The sequence below is a fragment of the Bombina bombina genome, chromosome 2 (genome assembly GCF_027579735.1).
Source record: "Bombina bombina isolate aBomBom1 chromosome 2, aBomBom1.pri, whole genome shotgun sequence".
In the NCBI taxonomy this organism is placed as follows: domain Eukaryota; kingdom Metazoa; phylum Chordata; class Amphibia; order Anura; family Bombinatoridae; genus Bombina; species Bombina bombina.
Genome location: NC_069500.1, coordinates 692390949 through 692409534, shown reverse-complemented (window position 1 = coordinate 692409534; position 18586 = coordinate 692390949).

The window sequence follows — 18586 nt, the reverse complement described above, 5'->3', positions numbered from 1 at the left end:
TCTCTTAACGATTTCATGAATTACAGTGTGAGAACTGTTAAAATAACATTTTAGAATGTCGCTGCCACTTTCTGTTTAGGTTATCAGAGAACTGCTGGTCCTGAGTGGAAAGTGTTGTTCACCCAATCAGCTGCACTAGGAATACAGCTGGGTTATGTGACCACAGTACTTCTAATTAGATCAATGGCAGTTTCTGCTCTGGAAGGGCAGTTTTCTGCAACCCGTGAGCAGTACTGTAACTATGTATTTAAACACATAGCATATCAGAGAAATTTATTTAAAGCATGTGACCCTCCCCCCTATAATGGTTCTTTAACCCCTGCTAAGGGGTTAAACACATAGTTAAAATCGGTTCAAGAGCAGCAATACATTACTGGGTTCTTGTGAAAAACATCTAGTGAGCAATGACAAGTGGCATATGTGCACATCCATCAATAACCAACTGAGCCAGGGGATACATATGTATGCTTTTAAACAAAGGAGACCAAGAGATCTAAGTACATTTGAAAATGGAAGTAAACTGAAACATGCATGCTTTATCTAAATTGTGAAAGTTTAGTTCTGATTTTCATGTCTCTTTAACATATATGAGATATATATTAAAGGCCATATTTCCTTGATCCTGAAGATAATGCTTCATAATTATTTAGATCATAATCACATTTTAATAAAATATTATATAGGAAGCAACCATACATTTATTTAATTTAATGGTATATGTGACTCAAGTTTGAATGCATTATATTTGGTACAAATACATTTGTTTAAATACTAACTGAGAAGCGTGGAATTGATTTTTGTCAACAAATTATTGATGCCTCTTCTCCGCTAATGACCACAAAAATAAACCTTTAAAGGAACATTAAAGGGACACTGAACCCAAATGTTTTCTTTCGTGATTCAGATAGAGCATGTCATTTTAAGCAACTTTCTACTTTACTCCGATTATCAATTTTTCTTCATTCTCTTGCTATCTTTATTTGAAAAAGAAGGCAATTAATCTTTTTTTGGTGTTCAGAACTCTGGACAGCACTTTTTTATTAGTGGATGAATTCATCCACCAATCAGCAAGGACAACCCAGGTTGTTCACCAAAAATGGGCCAGCATTTAAACTTACATTCTTGCATTTCAAATAAAGATACCAAGAGAATGAATAAAGTTTGATAGTAGGAGTAAATTAGAAAGTTGATTAAAATGTCATGCTCTATCTGAATCACAAAATAAAAAATTGGGTTCAGTGTCCCTTTAAACACTAAATTCATAGTATTGAGATTAGTTTCCACCACCTTCTAGTCATGGGTTCTCCCATGTTGATATTTAGCTTTCACTGCATTCCAGTCCAGTGATGTTTGTACTGTTCCTGCAGTGAAACCTAGTTCCTGAAACATGTTAAATAATAATAATAATAATAATAATAATAATAATAATAATAATAATAATAATAATAATATATATCTTTTTTATTTTACATGATTTTACATTTCTCTAATTCAACAGGTTATACATTTTTTTAGGAAACCATTTTTAGCCATTTACAGTTCCAACCTTTTTTTAGTTCAATTCAATCAATTTGAGTTTACAATACATTATTTTATTTTACCTGAATTCATTTAAAGTATAGTTATTTTAATTATTGCATCCACGTATCTTCTAATATAACCTGAACAAATTATATTACCCCAAACTCAGGATTTCCTCCACACACAAAAACACACATCTAAAAGGCTTTTAATAGTAGTTAAGCCAATTCAATTACACAGATAAAACAATCATTAGCGAACATATGCGAACATATGTGTTTTGTCATGAATTAGAAAAACTTCTAATCTTAAAACACACCAAAAATGCATGTGGAGCACTTTGAATGGCTCTTCCTAATGGACTAGAAAATATTCTCTTAAATCTTTTAAAAAATACTTAATGACATTATTTTTTTCTGTTCTATAGGGAGTGTTAAAACCAAACAGATACAGTCACGGACAAAAATATTGGCACCCCTACATTTCTGTCAGATAATGCACAACTTCGCCCAGAAAATTGTTGCAATTACAAATGTTTAGGCATTTTCATGTTTATTTCCTTTATTTGTATTGGTATGACACAAAAAAGTGGAGTAAAAAAAAAGCCACATCTGACACATTTACACGCAAAACTCCAAAAATGAACTGGACAAAATTATTGGCACCTTCTTAAAATTGTAATAAATAATTGCATTTCAAGTATGTGATGCTCCTGTAATTTGTAGTTAAACTCACCTGTATTAATTAACAGGTGCTGACAATATAGAAATCACAACGGCAACCAGTTAAAATGGTGAAAATTTGACTCAACCTTTCTGTTGTATGTCTCTGTGTGCCACACTGAACATGGAGAAGAGAAAGAGCAGCAAAGAATTGTCTGAGGATTTGAGAACAAAAAATGTGGAAAAGCATGAACTATCTCAAGGTTACAAGTCCATCTCCAGAGATCTTAATGTTCCTGTATCCACTGTGCGCAACAATGTGAAGACGTTTATAGCCCATGGCATTGTAGTTAATCTCCCTGGGCATGGACAAAAGAGAAATATTGATCAAATATTTCAACAAAGTATTTTTCGAATGGTGGATAAAGAACCTCAATCAACTTCCAGACAAAATCAAGCTGACCTTCAGGCACAGGGTACAAATGTCTCAGTTTGCACTATACAGCACCATCTGAATGAAAAGGGACGCTATGGTAGGAGATCCAGGAGGACCCCACTGCTGACACAAAAAAACCATAGAAAAACGCCAGATTGGAGTTTGCCAAAACTTACCTGAGGAAGCAAAAATCCTTTTGGGAGAATGTACTGTGGACAGATGAAAAAAATTACAGCTTTTTAGTAAAGCCCATCATTCTACTGTTTTCAAAAAAGAAATGAGGATTTTAAATAAAATAATACAGTCCCTACAGTCAAACATGGTTGAGGTTCACTGATGTTTTGGGGTTGTTTTGCTGCTTTAGGCACTGGATGTCTTGACTATGTGCATGGCATTATAAAATCAAAAGACTACCAAAGAATTCTGTGTTGCAATGTACCAGAGGTCATGGGTCTTACAGCAGCACAATGACCTAAAGCACACATCAAAAAGCCCTCAGAAATGGTTTAAGACAAACTGCTGGAGAGAACTGAACTGGCCAGCAATTAATCCAGATTTCAATCCCATAGAGCAGGGGTCAGCAACCTTGGCTCTCCTGATGTTTTGGAACTACATTTCTCATGATGCTCAGACAGCCTAAATAATGTTTTAGCATCATGGGAAATGTAGTTCCAAAACATCTGGAGAGCCAAGGTTGTTGACCCCTGACATAGAGCACCTGTGGAGAGATCTCAAAACAGCAGTTGGGAAAAGTAACACTTCCAATCTGAGAGACCTGGAGCAGTTGATAAAAGAAGAGTGGTCCAAAATTCCAGTAGAGAGGTGTAAGAAACTCATTTATGGTTACAGGAAGCGATTGATTTAAGTTATTTTTTCCAAGGGGTGTGCTACCAAATATTAAATTGAGGGTGCCAATAATTTTGTCCAGTCCATTTTTGGAGTTTTGTGTGAAATGTGTCAGATTTGGCTTTTTTTTCACCACTTTTTTTGTGTCATACCAATACAAACAAAATAAATAAACATGAGCATGCCTAAACATTTGTAATTTCAACAATTTTCTTGGCGAAGTGGTGCATTATCTGACAGAAATGCAAGGGTGCCAATTGTTTTGGCAATGACTGTATATGAAATTTCAGTCTAAATTGTAACTGATATACAAAGTTTAAGCAGTGTTAATAATAATGGATGAACGATTTTGGAGATAGATTACAATGGCGCGCTTATGATAGCACGGGATACAATAAGCAATATCACGACCGTGGTAGCTAGTGCAAATATTACAAGTTAAAAATAAATTATTGAGCTAGAGTACAAACAGAAAATTTTCAAGACGAATAAGCACAGCTGGAGGCCTAGAGTAAACTGTAAAAGTAAAAAAAAAAATCAAAACATATTCAAAACATTTAAATAAACTAATACACTCATATATTCACAATATAATACATATTAATAGAAATGTTTTATGAGGGTTAAAAGGGATATGGTATATGAAAAGATGTTTGACTGGAAAGTGTTCTAATATATATATATATATATATATATATATATATATATATTTACATATAAAAGCAAACAAAAAACTTGCACTCGCTGGTCTTTACAATAAAGTAAAATATTTACTGTGAAACAAGTGGAGTTTCGGAGACAAAGTATCCCCTTCCTCAGACACAGAATCTACAAAGTGCAACAAAATTATAGCAATATTTAAATCAAACCCCACCCCCCCAAATAGGACAAAATACCCCCAAGAGGTTTCTATGGTAAACCCATAGTCACATGTTTCTGAAGTAAACACATCCATGTTGCCCAGCGACAGCCCCAAAACATCATTGCTCTAGAGGAGATCTGCATGCAGGAATTGGGCCAACATACCAGCAACAGTGTGTGAAAACCTTGTGAAGACTTACAGAAAACGTTTGACCTCTGTCATTGCCAACAAAGATATATAACAAAGTATTGAGATGAACTTTTGATATTGACCAAATTTGTCGCAGCCCTATTATAATTCAGATCTTTTTGGAACCTAACATGCCACTAAATCCTATCGTAATTGCTTTTCGAATGAAGGTGAGTTGAAAGTGAGAAATAATTATTGACCAAATGCATGTGATGCAAGAAAGAGGATGGTTGTAAAATAAATAATAAAGAGAAATAGTTCCACAGTTTTTGTAGTTGATACTAGTTTGTAGACTTGTTCACCAGTGAATAACTAAATTTGGATGAATCATTTACAACCAACATTCTAAAAAAAAAGCGGAAAATGTGTCACCTGTATTTTTATACTTACCTATAGTGCACTGGGGGAGCTGCACTAATACCAGCTCTTCTTCACAAAGTGGAGGGCCACTCTAATAACAGGCTTAGCACGGGACCCTGTACTAAAGGACAAACAAAAATTTATGCAGCTCCTCTTCCACAAACCTGGCCTATGCCATCACACAAGATACTGGAATAAATATTTACACCATAACTTTCTGTAAGGTATTGCATGTCCATGGTTACTATGTTAGGTCTATTGTACTCAAGCTCACAGATCTCTAGACAAGGCCAGTAAACAACTGCAGTGGTACCTTGTTCACTGTTTATAGAAAAAAGAAAAATCATAGAGGGTCTTGTAGAGTGATGAATTCTTTCACACTCATTTTGGTTCATACAAATGTATTTGAGTGAAATGTTTGCCCAGGGACATTGTCATGTATACTTTATTTACATTACAGTTAACTTAAGCAGGATTTTACCCCTAGGAATGACTAAGTCCTTTGGTTGTGAATCCTTCAATTCTAATGTCTGACAGGTACAAAAACATTATAGATATTTCTGCTGTACATATTCTATGGCAGTCCAACAGTACAGATACCTGCAAGTTTCAGCAAGTTATATTGCCTTTCCACACTGCAAGATCTGGCTATTTCTGGTTTAAAGATCCGGATGTCCAAGTGCTGGACTGGCCTGTTCAAAGTCCCAAAACATACACAGCAGAACATCTATGGGATGAGTAGAATTCTGAATCATATCTTATCTGGAAGCAACTTTGCAGTGAGAGAGGCAGATAATTAAAAAAGTAAAAGGTGGACCAATATGATTTTTTGCTCAAAGCATTAAAAATACATAATCACATATTTAGAAATCCTAGAGAGTACCATTTATTTTAAAATAACTTGAAAAACTTTTTTCTTTTATGTTTTAAATAGAGCATGCGGTTTTAAACAACTATATTTAGAAAACAGTGTGATACTACAAATTCATCTGTAGAATTTTAAATTAAGAAACTGCCCTCCAAAAATGTCAATCTTTGATAGGACTTTATATTTTTACAAATTAACTAGACTTTGGGGGCATGATGCAATTTGTGGGTTGACCAGATAATCTCATATGTGTCTTTCTGCACATTATTCATATGTAATTTCGTACTGTGATTATATATTGCATTTCAATATCAAATGCGTAATTGATATATGCATGTAAATACATTTTAATTATGCAAGAATCTATCTGTCTACAGCAGAACTGATGTCTTTGGTCTTACTCATATTATAACCTCTATCAAACAGAATTACTTTCTATTGTATCCTCTATTTATCAGTTCATTTTCAAAATATCAGTGGTAATAACAACTAGCTTCTGCTTTATTTCACTATTAATATTAATAAATTAAATGAAAGACTGTTTCATTTTGCATTTCAAATCCACCAGTTTAAGCTTCCAAAAATATTAATTGCTCCGTCTTTTGCAAAGGTATGAATAACAACATCTGCTCAAAATTTGCATACATTTGACAACTTATTTACAGAGAAAAACCTTATCTAGTTACTCCATGCAAAGATTTCACATAAAACAAACCGGCTAAGTATGCCTTAAATTAAGATTAATTTTTGCAAACATTACTGAACTATTTTTTTTACACTTTCAATTTAAATATTTAGCAAAGTTTTATTGAAGAAAAAAACACCATCTTACGATAGTTGATTTCTCATATATATATATATATATATATATATATATATATATATATATATATATATATATATATATATTGTCCAGATAGAGGACAGCACAATCTTACAATCTACACCAATTCAGCTGCCAAGGTGCACTGCAAACCAATTCGTATCCTCTTATAAAATGTAATCCTTTAATTATTCCATTAAAATAATTATGGTAATATAATTGTTTTAATGGAATAATTAAAGGATTACATTTTATAAGACCAGTGAGTGCCTGTGTTCTTGGAGAGGATATATATATATATATATATATATATATATATATATATATATATATATATATATATATATATATATATATATATATATATATAGATATAAGTATGAATTATATCCTAGACTTTCAATCAGTTAAAAATAAACTTCACCAGCATATGTTGGTACACATCTGGCAAGCATATCTGTTTCTAGTTTCTATGTGACCTGTTGATGAAATGTAAGCATCTCATCACAAAGAACTTAGTAATTGAAGAAAATGTTAAATCAAAAAAGATGTTATAAAGCAACAAGAAGCCCCTACCAACATACAGTAAGTAAAATTCTTCACTTAAATATTATTTCTGTGTAAGAAATCATGAACATTGTTATAAAATATTTTTTGAGATAGAGAAAGAACACACAAGATCAAACTGTAATAAAAACCAAAAATTCAACACATTGTTAGAAAACTCACTAGCACTCACAGACAGCTTTTCAGCCCACACAAGCTTGGGTGCAAACTGTTCACTTCAGTGTGTAATGCCAACCCCTTTTCTTGCGTGACCAAGAGGTTGCTTCTTAGAATGCAGAAAACAGGCTCTTATTAGTGAGACTGCTCTGTAATGGGTCCATGGCAGCATTTGCTTCTTAATACATGGAACCCTATATTAGGGATGGGCGAATGTGTTTATATCCGAATTCGAATGTTAGAACGAATGTTATTGTAGAAATTCGATTTACATAATAGAATGTTGATAAGAACGAATATTCTTAAAAATTAGATTTTTGAATGTTATTTACAGTTTTCGAATGTCACATTCAAATTCGAATATTACATTTGAATATCACGTTCTAATTCGAATATTACATTTATAAAACACAATTGTAGACTAGAAACACTATTTTGAATGTCACATACGAATCGAATATAACATTTATAAAGCACAGTATTAGACTAGAAATATTATTTTGAATTTGAATATCACATTCGAATCGAATATCACATTTAAAACACAGTATTAGACTAGAAATACTATTTCAAATTCGAATGTGACATTCGAATTCGAATGTAGCATTCAAATTCGAATATTACATTTATTTATTAAACACAGTTGTAGACTAGAAATACTATTTAAAATTTGAATGTCACATTCAAATTCGAATGTCACATTCGAATTCGAATATTACATTTCGAAATTTAATGAATACATAGTTAAATATTCTATTATTCGAACGAATATTTTTGAATTTTATTGAAAAATTCAAAAAACGAAAATTCGAAAATAGAATGTTAGAATGTTATATAAACATTCGAAATTCGATTCGAATGAATGTATCAAAATTAGTTTTAAATTTCGAATTTTTAGAAACATTCGCCCATCCCTACCCTATATTATAATTTATGTGTCTGTCCTTCACAAGAAATGGTAAGGTAAACAGCTCTCAAGCTAAAATTTGCCTTTCTATTTTTTTTTTATGAACATCACAGTATTGATGCGGCTTCTTAGAAAATATCACCTGACCAACCCAAGAGATGTAAAGAACTGGGCCCTATTTGTTAACAAAGAAGATAAGATAAACATTCTCTCTAAGGAAAGTATATTTGTAGTTCAAACAAGATTCCTTTAACCCTCCTGTTGGGACAATATTGCACAGCTGATCTTTTTGCATACTGCTTTATCAATGCCTGAAAACATTTTCTTGTCCTTTTACTTAAAGGGACAGGAACCCCTAAATTTTCTTCCATGATTTGGATAGAACATGCAATTTTAAACAACTTCCTTATCTACTTCTATTATCACATTTGCTTTATTCTCTTGTTATCCTTTGCTGAATGAACATCATTGCAATACTGGCCAAATACAAGAGACAAATGTGTGCTGGCACCAATCAGTAGCTAGCTCCCACTAGTTTAAGATATGTGCATATTATTTTTTAACATGAGATACCAAGAGAACAAATCACATTTGAAAATAGGTTTGAATTTAAAAGTGTTTTAACCCTTTCACTACCGGGACTTTCAGTCAAAAACGTGGCCATCAAAAACGTGCTATCACTCCTTTTAAACAGAAGTAGAGACTTGTTTTTTTATTTACCTATCAAAACTAAATATATATATATATATATATATATATATATATATATATATATATATATATATATATAACCAAATATAGTGGTAAGTCCAGCACTTTCTTGGGTACCCCTTCACTGGGTATAGCTTCTAGTAGGTTTACCTTTGCAGTGCACGTTTGCCTGGGAGGCCTGCCATGCTCCCATATATAATTTCCAAAGTAGACAATGGCAACAGCACTTTTCTTTAAAACACTTCTTCTTTATTAAAGTAACATTTTAGGATAAAATACAGCGACGTTTCGAGCCTCTTGGGCCCTTCCTCATGAGGAAGGGCCCAAGAGGCTCGAAACATCGCTGTATTTTATCCTAAAATGTTACTTTAATAAAGAAGAAGTGTTTTAAAGAAAAGTGCTGTTGCCATTGTCTACTTTGGAATATATATATATATATATATATATATATATATTTAAATTTAAGTAGACAACCCAAGGTATTCATCTGAGCCCATTTTGGTATATTTCATGCCACAATTTCACCGTCAAATGCAATCAAATTAAAAATATTGGTACTTTTTTCACAAACTTTGGGGTTCTCACAGAAATAATTTGCATACTGCTTGTGCAATCATGGCACAAATGTTTGCAGACATATATGGCTTTGCCATCGCTTTTTGGTAATTAGAAGGCCGCTAATTGCAGCTGTGCTCCACACTTCTATTATTACGGGCAGTGAAGGGGTTAATTAAATAGCTTAAAGGTGAATTTAATGTAGAGATTATCCTCCCACCTGAGACTTCCCATCCCCTGATCCCTACCTAAAGCCCTCCCAAACAGCTCACTTCCCTCCCCCAACCCTCACTGGCAACCCCCATCTTAGGTACTGGCAGACAGTCTGCCAGTATGAAACTATAAGGCTTTTTCTTTTATTAAATATTTTTAATTATTTTTTATATTTTCTGCAGTGTAGAATCCCCCTTACCCCCCAACCTCTCTGATCCCCCCCCCAACAGCTCTCTGAACCTCCTCCCTCTAACTATTACCCAACATCTTAGGTACTGGCAGCTGTCTGTTTTCTGTAGCGTAGGTCCCTCCCACTTCTTCCCGCTCCCTCCCGCCTCCCCTGCTGGCCCACCACCCACCTCCCGCCCACACCTCCCACCAGCACCAACAGATGAGCGTTACAGACAGTGACACACTCAGTGCTACCGTCTGTGACGTTCAGGAATCTGCCCTCATATGGAGGCAAAGCATCGATCGCACTCCGGCTCCATATGTGGCATATGCCTGACGCTTCAGAAGCCCCAGTTCTCAGCTGTAACGTAACAGCTGAGAGTGCTGGAGCTTTCGGAAGCTAGGACATATATATATATATGTCTTGCAGTACAAAGCCAAAGTAATGCAAGATGTATATATACATCCTTTTGGGTGAAGGGGTTAAAATGACACGCTCTATCTAAATCATGCAAGTTTAATTTGACTTTCCTATCCCTTTAACCCTGATCTATTTTCACACCCCTGTGCTAAAGCTGTTTTTAGTTGTTTGGCCCTAATTGGATTTACACATAGATTTTAACTTTTTGTGAGGTACCAACAAAATTATATCTTTTTTTTCAGAAAACCAAGCATTTATTTTACAAAATTACTTTAGTTTGTAGAAATATTACAATAAAACGGGAGAACACATCCATATAAAATACAAAAAATGTCTTTTCTCTGATGTAAGTAGTAAAAAGCAGCCAGTGAGTCGTTTTTCCTAAATATTTCAAACCAACAATGTATTGTCCCACATTTAACATAGCTTCACCTTTCCTAAAAATAAAAAAAAAAATTTTTATATCTATATCTTTAATAACAAGTGATGACTAAAAATCACAAGATAAAATTTGCTATTTTTTGCAATATCCACCAGCTTGCAATTAATGCAGAAAATGAGAAGACATAATTTATCTAACCATACAAATATAAGATACACAAAAGCCAAGGGCTGAGTTTACGTGCTCGTGCATGCTTTCCACCATAGACATCAATGGGGAGAGAGTGTTAGAAAAAAACTACCACCTGCGATCGGGGAATGGAGATCGCCGTAACGTACCACCATTGATGTCTATGGTGAAAAGAAAGTACATTTAAACCTAACACCCTAACATAAACCCCTAGTCCGCCACCCCCCGACATCGCCGACAGTAATAAAAGTTATTTACCCCGATTCCGCCGCTCCCCGACATCGCCAACACTAATAAAAGTTATTAACCTCTAGTCTGCCCCTCCCCGACATTGCCAGCACTAATAAAAGTTATTAACCCCTAAACCGCCGGCCCCCCACATTGTAACTACTAAACTAAACTTATTAACCCCTAAACCTCTGCCCCCCCCACATTGCAAAACACTAAATTAAACTATTAACCCCTAAACCTAACACTCCCTAACTTTATATTAAAATTACAATATAACTATCTTAAAATAAATAAAAACTTACCTGTGAAATAAAAAAAATACATTTAAACTATAAATTAACCTAACATAATTATTCTAATAAAATAAAAAAATGACTACAAATAAAAAAAATCTAAATGACAAAGTTTAAAAAATCTAACACTATGAAAAAATTTAAAATTACGAAAAATAATAAACACTAAATTGCGAAAAATTAAAAATATAATCTTCCAAAAAATAATAAATGAAATTATAAAAAAACAAACAATTACATCTAATCTAATAGCCCTATAAAAATACCCCCTCCAAAATAAAAACACCCCCTAAACTACCAATAGCCCTTAAAAGCACAAAAGGTTTTAAATATTGGGGCATCAGAAAAATTAAAGGTGACCTGTGAGGTGGTGACATAAATAAAAAACTCCTAAGAACAGAAGCTGAGTTAATCTTCCATTTTAAAACCTTAGAACCATTGGGATTAACTGTGGAGTTGGATTTAAACTCTATTATGGAATGATGATTTTAATAATTAGGAATATTCTTGTTAGGCACATTATTTTTTAGGAAAGCCACTATTAGCATTAGTGTTTATTATTTTATTAATATTGGGATTTACTACTATAGTATATTATTTATATTTTACTATAAGTTTATGTTATAAGCAATAGGGTTAAGGTATATGTAGCACATGTAGCACAATTAAATTATAGCCATTTTAGAATACTTGAATTCTGTTTATTTGTATTTAAAATTTATTAGTAATAGTAATTTATTATATTATGAAACATAAATATGTATTTATACACTGATAATTTGCACTTTAAATGTTTTTCATTAATTTATATGTTTTTGAATATTTATTGAAACCGTAATATTTTTCTGTAATGAGTGTTACATTGCTTTTTGGTAATAGAAGCCTCAAATATACATAGAGACTGAATACAATAATCCCATTAATCCTATTGGTCCCTTGTAAACTTCCATTATCTGGGTGAAAACGAATGTACCTCTAAAAAATTAAAAGAGCAATAGCCAATCAAGCACATGTGAATAATTAGGGGTGTATGGGTAGTGACAGTTCAGTATTGAAAATGGCTGTAAAGCTGAAACACGTAGATTGTGTGAAAGAAAACCAGCCGTTTCGATGAGACTAAGAACAGAGCGCTCTGTTTAGTTGCCAGCAACAAGATTTTGATACATTGTTGTTTTTCAGTTTTAGATATTTGCTCAATACGGAGAACCTTCTAAACAACCAGCAATCCGCCCTTTTAATTGATGAGCAAAAACACGTGACATACAACACATGACCCGGAACTAAGGATGGTTATCGGACACCGAGCCTAAGGGGAGTATACAACACGCCCACTGAAGGATCGTATAAGAGAACATCTCTTATCAATAGAAGAGGAATTCCCTAGGACACCAGTGGCGAAACACTTTCACACACATGACAACAAACTCAGTCACTTTACATTTAAAGCCATAGAACACATAACAAATAATCCACTAGGAGGTGACAGAAATAAGATGCTATCCAGAAGAGAAGTATACTGGATATTTATGTTGCAAACTAGAGCACCACAAGGTATGAACAAAAAATATGATGTCAATCTATATATAGAGTAGCATAGCAAGATTCATCTCTATATTTTAAACAACCTCCATATATTGCTCACTAAAACAGATTAAATTGACATTAACACACTTAACACATACAACATCACATCTTAAGTCCATTAACATTATGGATATAGCTTTGAATCCAACAATAATTAATATTAATAACTTATAGGGTTCAGCCTAGTAGTCCCTACACCATACATATAAGTCATATAGTCCATTCCTATATTTTCCATTCTCTCCTCTCTGTTCCCACCAAAGGTTTGCTAAAACCATTTATGCTCCACCCATGTAAGCATGACCTATCCCTCCCCAATCTAAAAGGAATTAAAAAAATGAGTTAAAAAAGAATTTTTCCTGCAATATTTCATAAGAAAATGTTTTTAACATAACTTATCAGTTAGTTATATCCATCTAATTCTAGCACTGTTGAAACCATTAAGTTATGAACCAACTATTTAAACTAACCCAATATTTTTTCTTTAGGGTTAGATTTATAAGTACAGTAGTAACCAACACTTTTATTTAAACTTTTTTATAGTTTCATAACAAAATATGAGAAATATACTATATATAACATCACAATAGATAGTGGTTTCATATAGATTCCATAGCCAATAAAGTGCTTATTTAGATACTTCTTTAATGTCCTAGAAATGTTATTAATCATTTTAACGAATAATCATGTTTTGTACATAGCTGTTGCTTTAGAGTAAGTTACACAATAGCTGCTACATACAACTGTGGATTCATAGAGAGCTACATAATGCTTTCTCCCTGCTAGTGACTATTTTTGTTTATTTTAACACTAGCAGATAAAGTCTACCACACTCTAGAGTAACTATGCCATCCTTAAAATACAATAAGAAACACATCGCTGTGGTTTTAAAGAGAGACATACAAAGTCTTCTATTGCATGTGACCGCTTTGGTTCACCTAAAAGCAGACAAAGTCTAAGGTGTTTTTATATAACTGTCTCATTTTTTATATAACTGTTTCATCTTTTAAAAATATGAAAAATACCTATCCATCTATAAACACCCACTTTTATTTGTAGCTCCCTTCCACCAAGCCATTATTATTATTATTTTTTTACTAATCTTTAAGGCAATGTAAAAGCATTGGAACAATTCCAAAATCAATCATTGGAAAATTGTTTGTTAACAAGTACTGTGTATTCAAATATCTGTTTAACATACCATCTGTTTAAGTATGTACTCTGCTGCTCAGGATCATTAAACCAGCTGTGCACGACATTAATAGTAAACAAATCTGAGAAAGTTTACAACCATCAAAAGGGTTAACAAGATATCCCTCCTGATTGGCCACCACACCTTTATAAGGATCCTGACCAGCAGAGACCATTATCTCTGATGAAGCGCATGTGCCCATGCGCGAAACGCGTTAGATAGGAGCTTACCAAGTGTCTGATGATAAGCCTGCTCCTGAATAAAACTTGATTTCATCTACTTCAAGCCTCAGCATTCCTTTTTCCTCATTCGTATATAGCTTACCTTAAAGGGACACTTAACACCTGATAAAAATCATTAAAAATAATGTTTTATTATGCATTAAAATCAAGTAATCACTACTGTCTAATTTATTTGTTCACCTTACCCCTAAGTGTTGAAAAAAATCGATTTGAAGATGAATGCTAATAAGGTGCTTGATTCTCCCATGTAAGGTGCCATCTTAGAATGCACGTTACACTGGGTCACAGCAGTCATGTGACTCAATGCAGTCACATGACACACACTTCATATCTCCCTAGAGTCCCTATAATTTGTGCATTTAAAAAACACAGCAGCAGCCCTCAATGTTGTGCAGACAGAGCTTGTGCTGCAGTTTATGTTACAAATCTGTTACAGGAATAAAACATTTTATTATTATGCTTTTCTATGTAAATAAAGCTTACTTTTTCAAACATTACCACTCTGACATTCCTAATGTGTGTGAATGCACAGCACACGGCAGGGTTATAAATGTAAATCATTCTCATCTCTGACAAGCTCTGGTCTGGAGAGCGAGGGGCCGAGGGGGGAGAGAGAGCAGAGAGACTGAGACTCCAGTCCGTGGGAGAAAATAGACTGAATAACTCATGCTGCAAATACTTTTTCCTGGAGATTTGTTCAATACAATATTTTATTTTCTTACATCTACATTACATATATTACTGTTAGGTTTAGGGGTTAATAGTTTAATTTAGTGTTTTGCAATGTGGGGGGATAACGGTTTAGGTGTTAATAAGTTTTGTTTAGTAGTTAAGATGTGGGAGGGTGGAAGTTTAGGGGTTATTACTTTAGTGTTGGCGGTGGGGGGGGCAGTGGTTTAGGGGTTAATTGGTTTATTTAGGTGTTGCGATATCAGGGGCGGCGTATTAGGGGTCAATATCTTTTATTAATGTGGTGATGTCGGGGAGCTGCGGAATAGGGGTTAATAGTTATATTTAGTGTTGGCGATGTCAAGGAGCTGCATATTAGGGGTTAATATGTTTATTAAATAATTGGGATGTGGGTGGACGGCATATTAGGGGTTAATAGGTTTAATATAGTGTTTGTAATATGGGAGGGTGGCAGTTTAGGGGTTAATATGTAGTTTATGGGTTTAGTGTACTTTGTAACATTTTAGTTATTAGTTTTGTGAAACATTTTTGTTTCACAAAATCCATAACTACTGGTCTCAGATGGCGGTATGGATCGTGTCAGTATAGGCTGTAACTTGCGGAATGGACTTTGCATTACAGGCTAATATGCTTGCGGTATAGCTGTACCTCCACGACTCGCAATATGCGTTCCTGACCATTCCAGAGTAATGGCCAATTTTTCAGCGTTAATAGCCGTACCGCAAAACTCGTAATCCAGCCGCTTTTTGTTCTGATATTTTTACTTTATGTGTGAAATGTGTAATTAATTGCCCAATGGATGCCTTTAGCATTTATTAAGAGAAGCTGTATTTAGTTCTTGGTAAAAGCCAAACAGATAGACCCCATATGTAATGGGATAAATCCCATTAGCCAAATTAATAAACCAACACACTCAAGTCCACTGTACTGATAATGTTCCTCTTTAAATCTCTTAAAAAGACATACACGGATCTCTGTAGTTATAGAGGACAACCAAATGATTTTGCACATGTCAAATGTTGGCATTACTATTTAATGGTATCAATCAACATACAAATCATTCAACCAGTGATGTAATCACTAAACCCATGAAATTATCATTTATTTTGATGTGAATCGTGCACTTTTGGTTCTTGGATTACAAAATCAGGGGGGGGGGGGGTAATAATGCAGAAAACTATTTTGTGTTGTTTTTTAGGTAATCTTTAGTTCCAGGGTATTAATGTCAAAAGTATATTTTGTATATAATTTGTAAAAGCTAAAAAAAGTAAAAAAAAGAAAAAAAAAAAAAAGGAAATATTATGTAATAGATAGATAGATGATAGATAAATAGATATACACTGGAAAAAATGTATTTTTTTAGAAACAGAGCTATAAGAAATTTGCAGCTAGATTATGAGTTATGCGCGCTATAGGGAAATGAATGAATGCAACAAAAGTTGCGTTATTTAACCCTCTATAGCGTAGCCATTACAAGTTTTCAAACAGCCGGCTTGTGTGTGCGATATGATGGTTTTAAGTTCCATACCGCACAAAATACAAGCGCTGTTTCGACATGCTCGTGCACGCTTCCCCCATAGATATCAATGGGGAGAGTGGGTCAGAAAAAACCCTAACACCTGTGTTCGCGGAATGAAAAGCTTCGTAATGCAGCCCCATTGATATCTATGGTGAAAAATAAAGTTATGTTTAAACCTAACACCCTACAAGCAAAAATAGAAAAATATTGGCACTGTGATCTAGTAAATATAGGAAATAAAGGGTAATATTTACCTCGGTGCTGCCCCTTTAAATACAATTGAATCAAAATAAGGAAAGGTGGGACAAGAAGGGGTTAAATAGCACTCATTCCTAATGAGAGAGTAATAATGCTGAATAATCTCAGGGTATAGTGAATAGTTAATGTTTTTAAAAGCTAATTTATTAAACATACATTAAAATGAAGGGATGTAATAAACATTACATATACGGATGAAGGCTTAACCTTGTCACACCCTAAGTACCAATTCCCAGTATAGACTGTAAACATAAATAACAAGACACTCCGCCAAGCCACCCCCCTGTATTCCTGGCTGATAACTGGAAGCGGCGGCTTCAGGTGCCAGGGGTAGTTAAAACAGAGTCCTCGAATACCATGTAATGCTATAAAAAGGAAAGAAACTATAAAATTACACAAACGCGTTTCGGCCGTTACTATCTGGCCTTTCTCAATGTGGACTAAAAAATGACAATCCGAGTGCCGCACTCTAATGCTTTAAATATCCCGTAGGGTCGTATCAGAGCCAATAGCACATAAGTTTATATACACGCCTCCTTTTAGACAAATCATAGTGGATCTTTGTAACTGAGTATAGTCATCATACAAACAGGCTGATTGGCTATTAGGTTTTTTTTTTTTACAAGCCCTTATTTACCTACAGGAGAGCTAGAAACCTTAGCGATTTTGACAGAAACGCTAGAAAACCACCCTTTTACAAGGGTTCAATAGCTTGTGGCAATTACAAGGTTTGCCAACATATGGTAAAGAAAAAGACCATAGTGGATAGATTCCAGGATAAATGGACCATAAATAAACACATTACATGTAAAACCACCAATGTAATATACTGTGTATCATGCAGCTGTGATTTAATCTATGTAGGCATTACTACTAGATGTATGGGCAGGAGAATGACTGAACATCTCAGCAATATCAGAAATGCTGCCAAAGATGTAGAAAAGGGCAAAAATATTACAAGTGTTGCCAGACATTTTCTGCAATACCACAATGGCAACACCAGTGTTTTTAAATGTTGGGGCTTGGAAACTTTAAGTACAGGAATAAGAGGAGGTGATGTGGAGGAAGCTTTATTGAAAAAAGAAGCTAGATGGATATTTAAACTCAATTCTGTTATGCCTTACAGCATGAATGAAAATAATAATTTTTGGGTGTTTTTATAAGACAATATAAATAAGGGAATAGAGTTGTACTAGATTGTGTTGGAAAACTACACTAGGTAACAACCTTATAGATCCACAATTTAAAAATATGTCTTATCCTTAATCAACTCAGATGTGCACCCTGAATTAGTTAAGATAATATGTAACTAATGTATAAACATTTTTAATTAATATATACATTAGTCATTCCTTGGTTTTTGGAGCTAAATAATATATATAGTATCATACAAGGAACCCATAATATACTATCTCTGAAATCATTGTGATGAATATGCATTATGCTGATAACATGATGCATATTTAATCCTACATTATTAGGTGAATACGACCTGGGATATTATAATGCACTACCACAGTATTAATATAGGGTTTATCTTATATTATATATTATTACTTACTCTGAATGGACACACAATTTGCACACTGTAATTATATTCCATGAATCTTGTGGCTTATCAATAATATAGAACGATTATTCACACACACAGACAGATTAATACCTGCAATCAATATACTGAAATTTTCCCAGTATCTTTGAAAATGACATACAAGTTTTATATTTATCATGATAATAG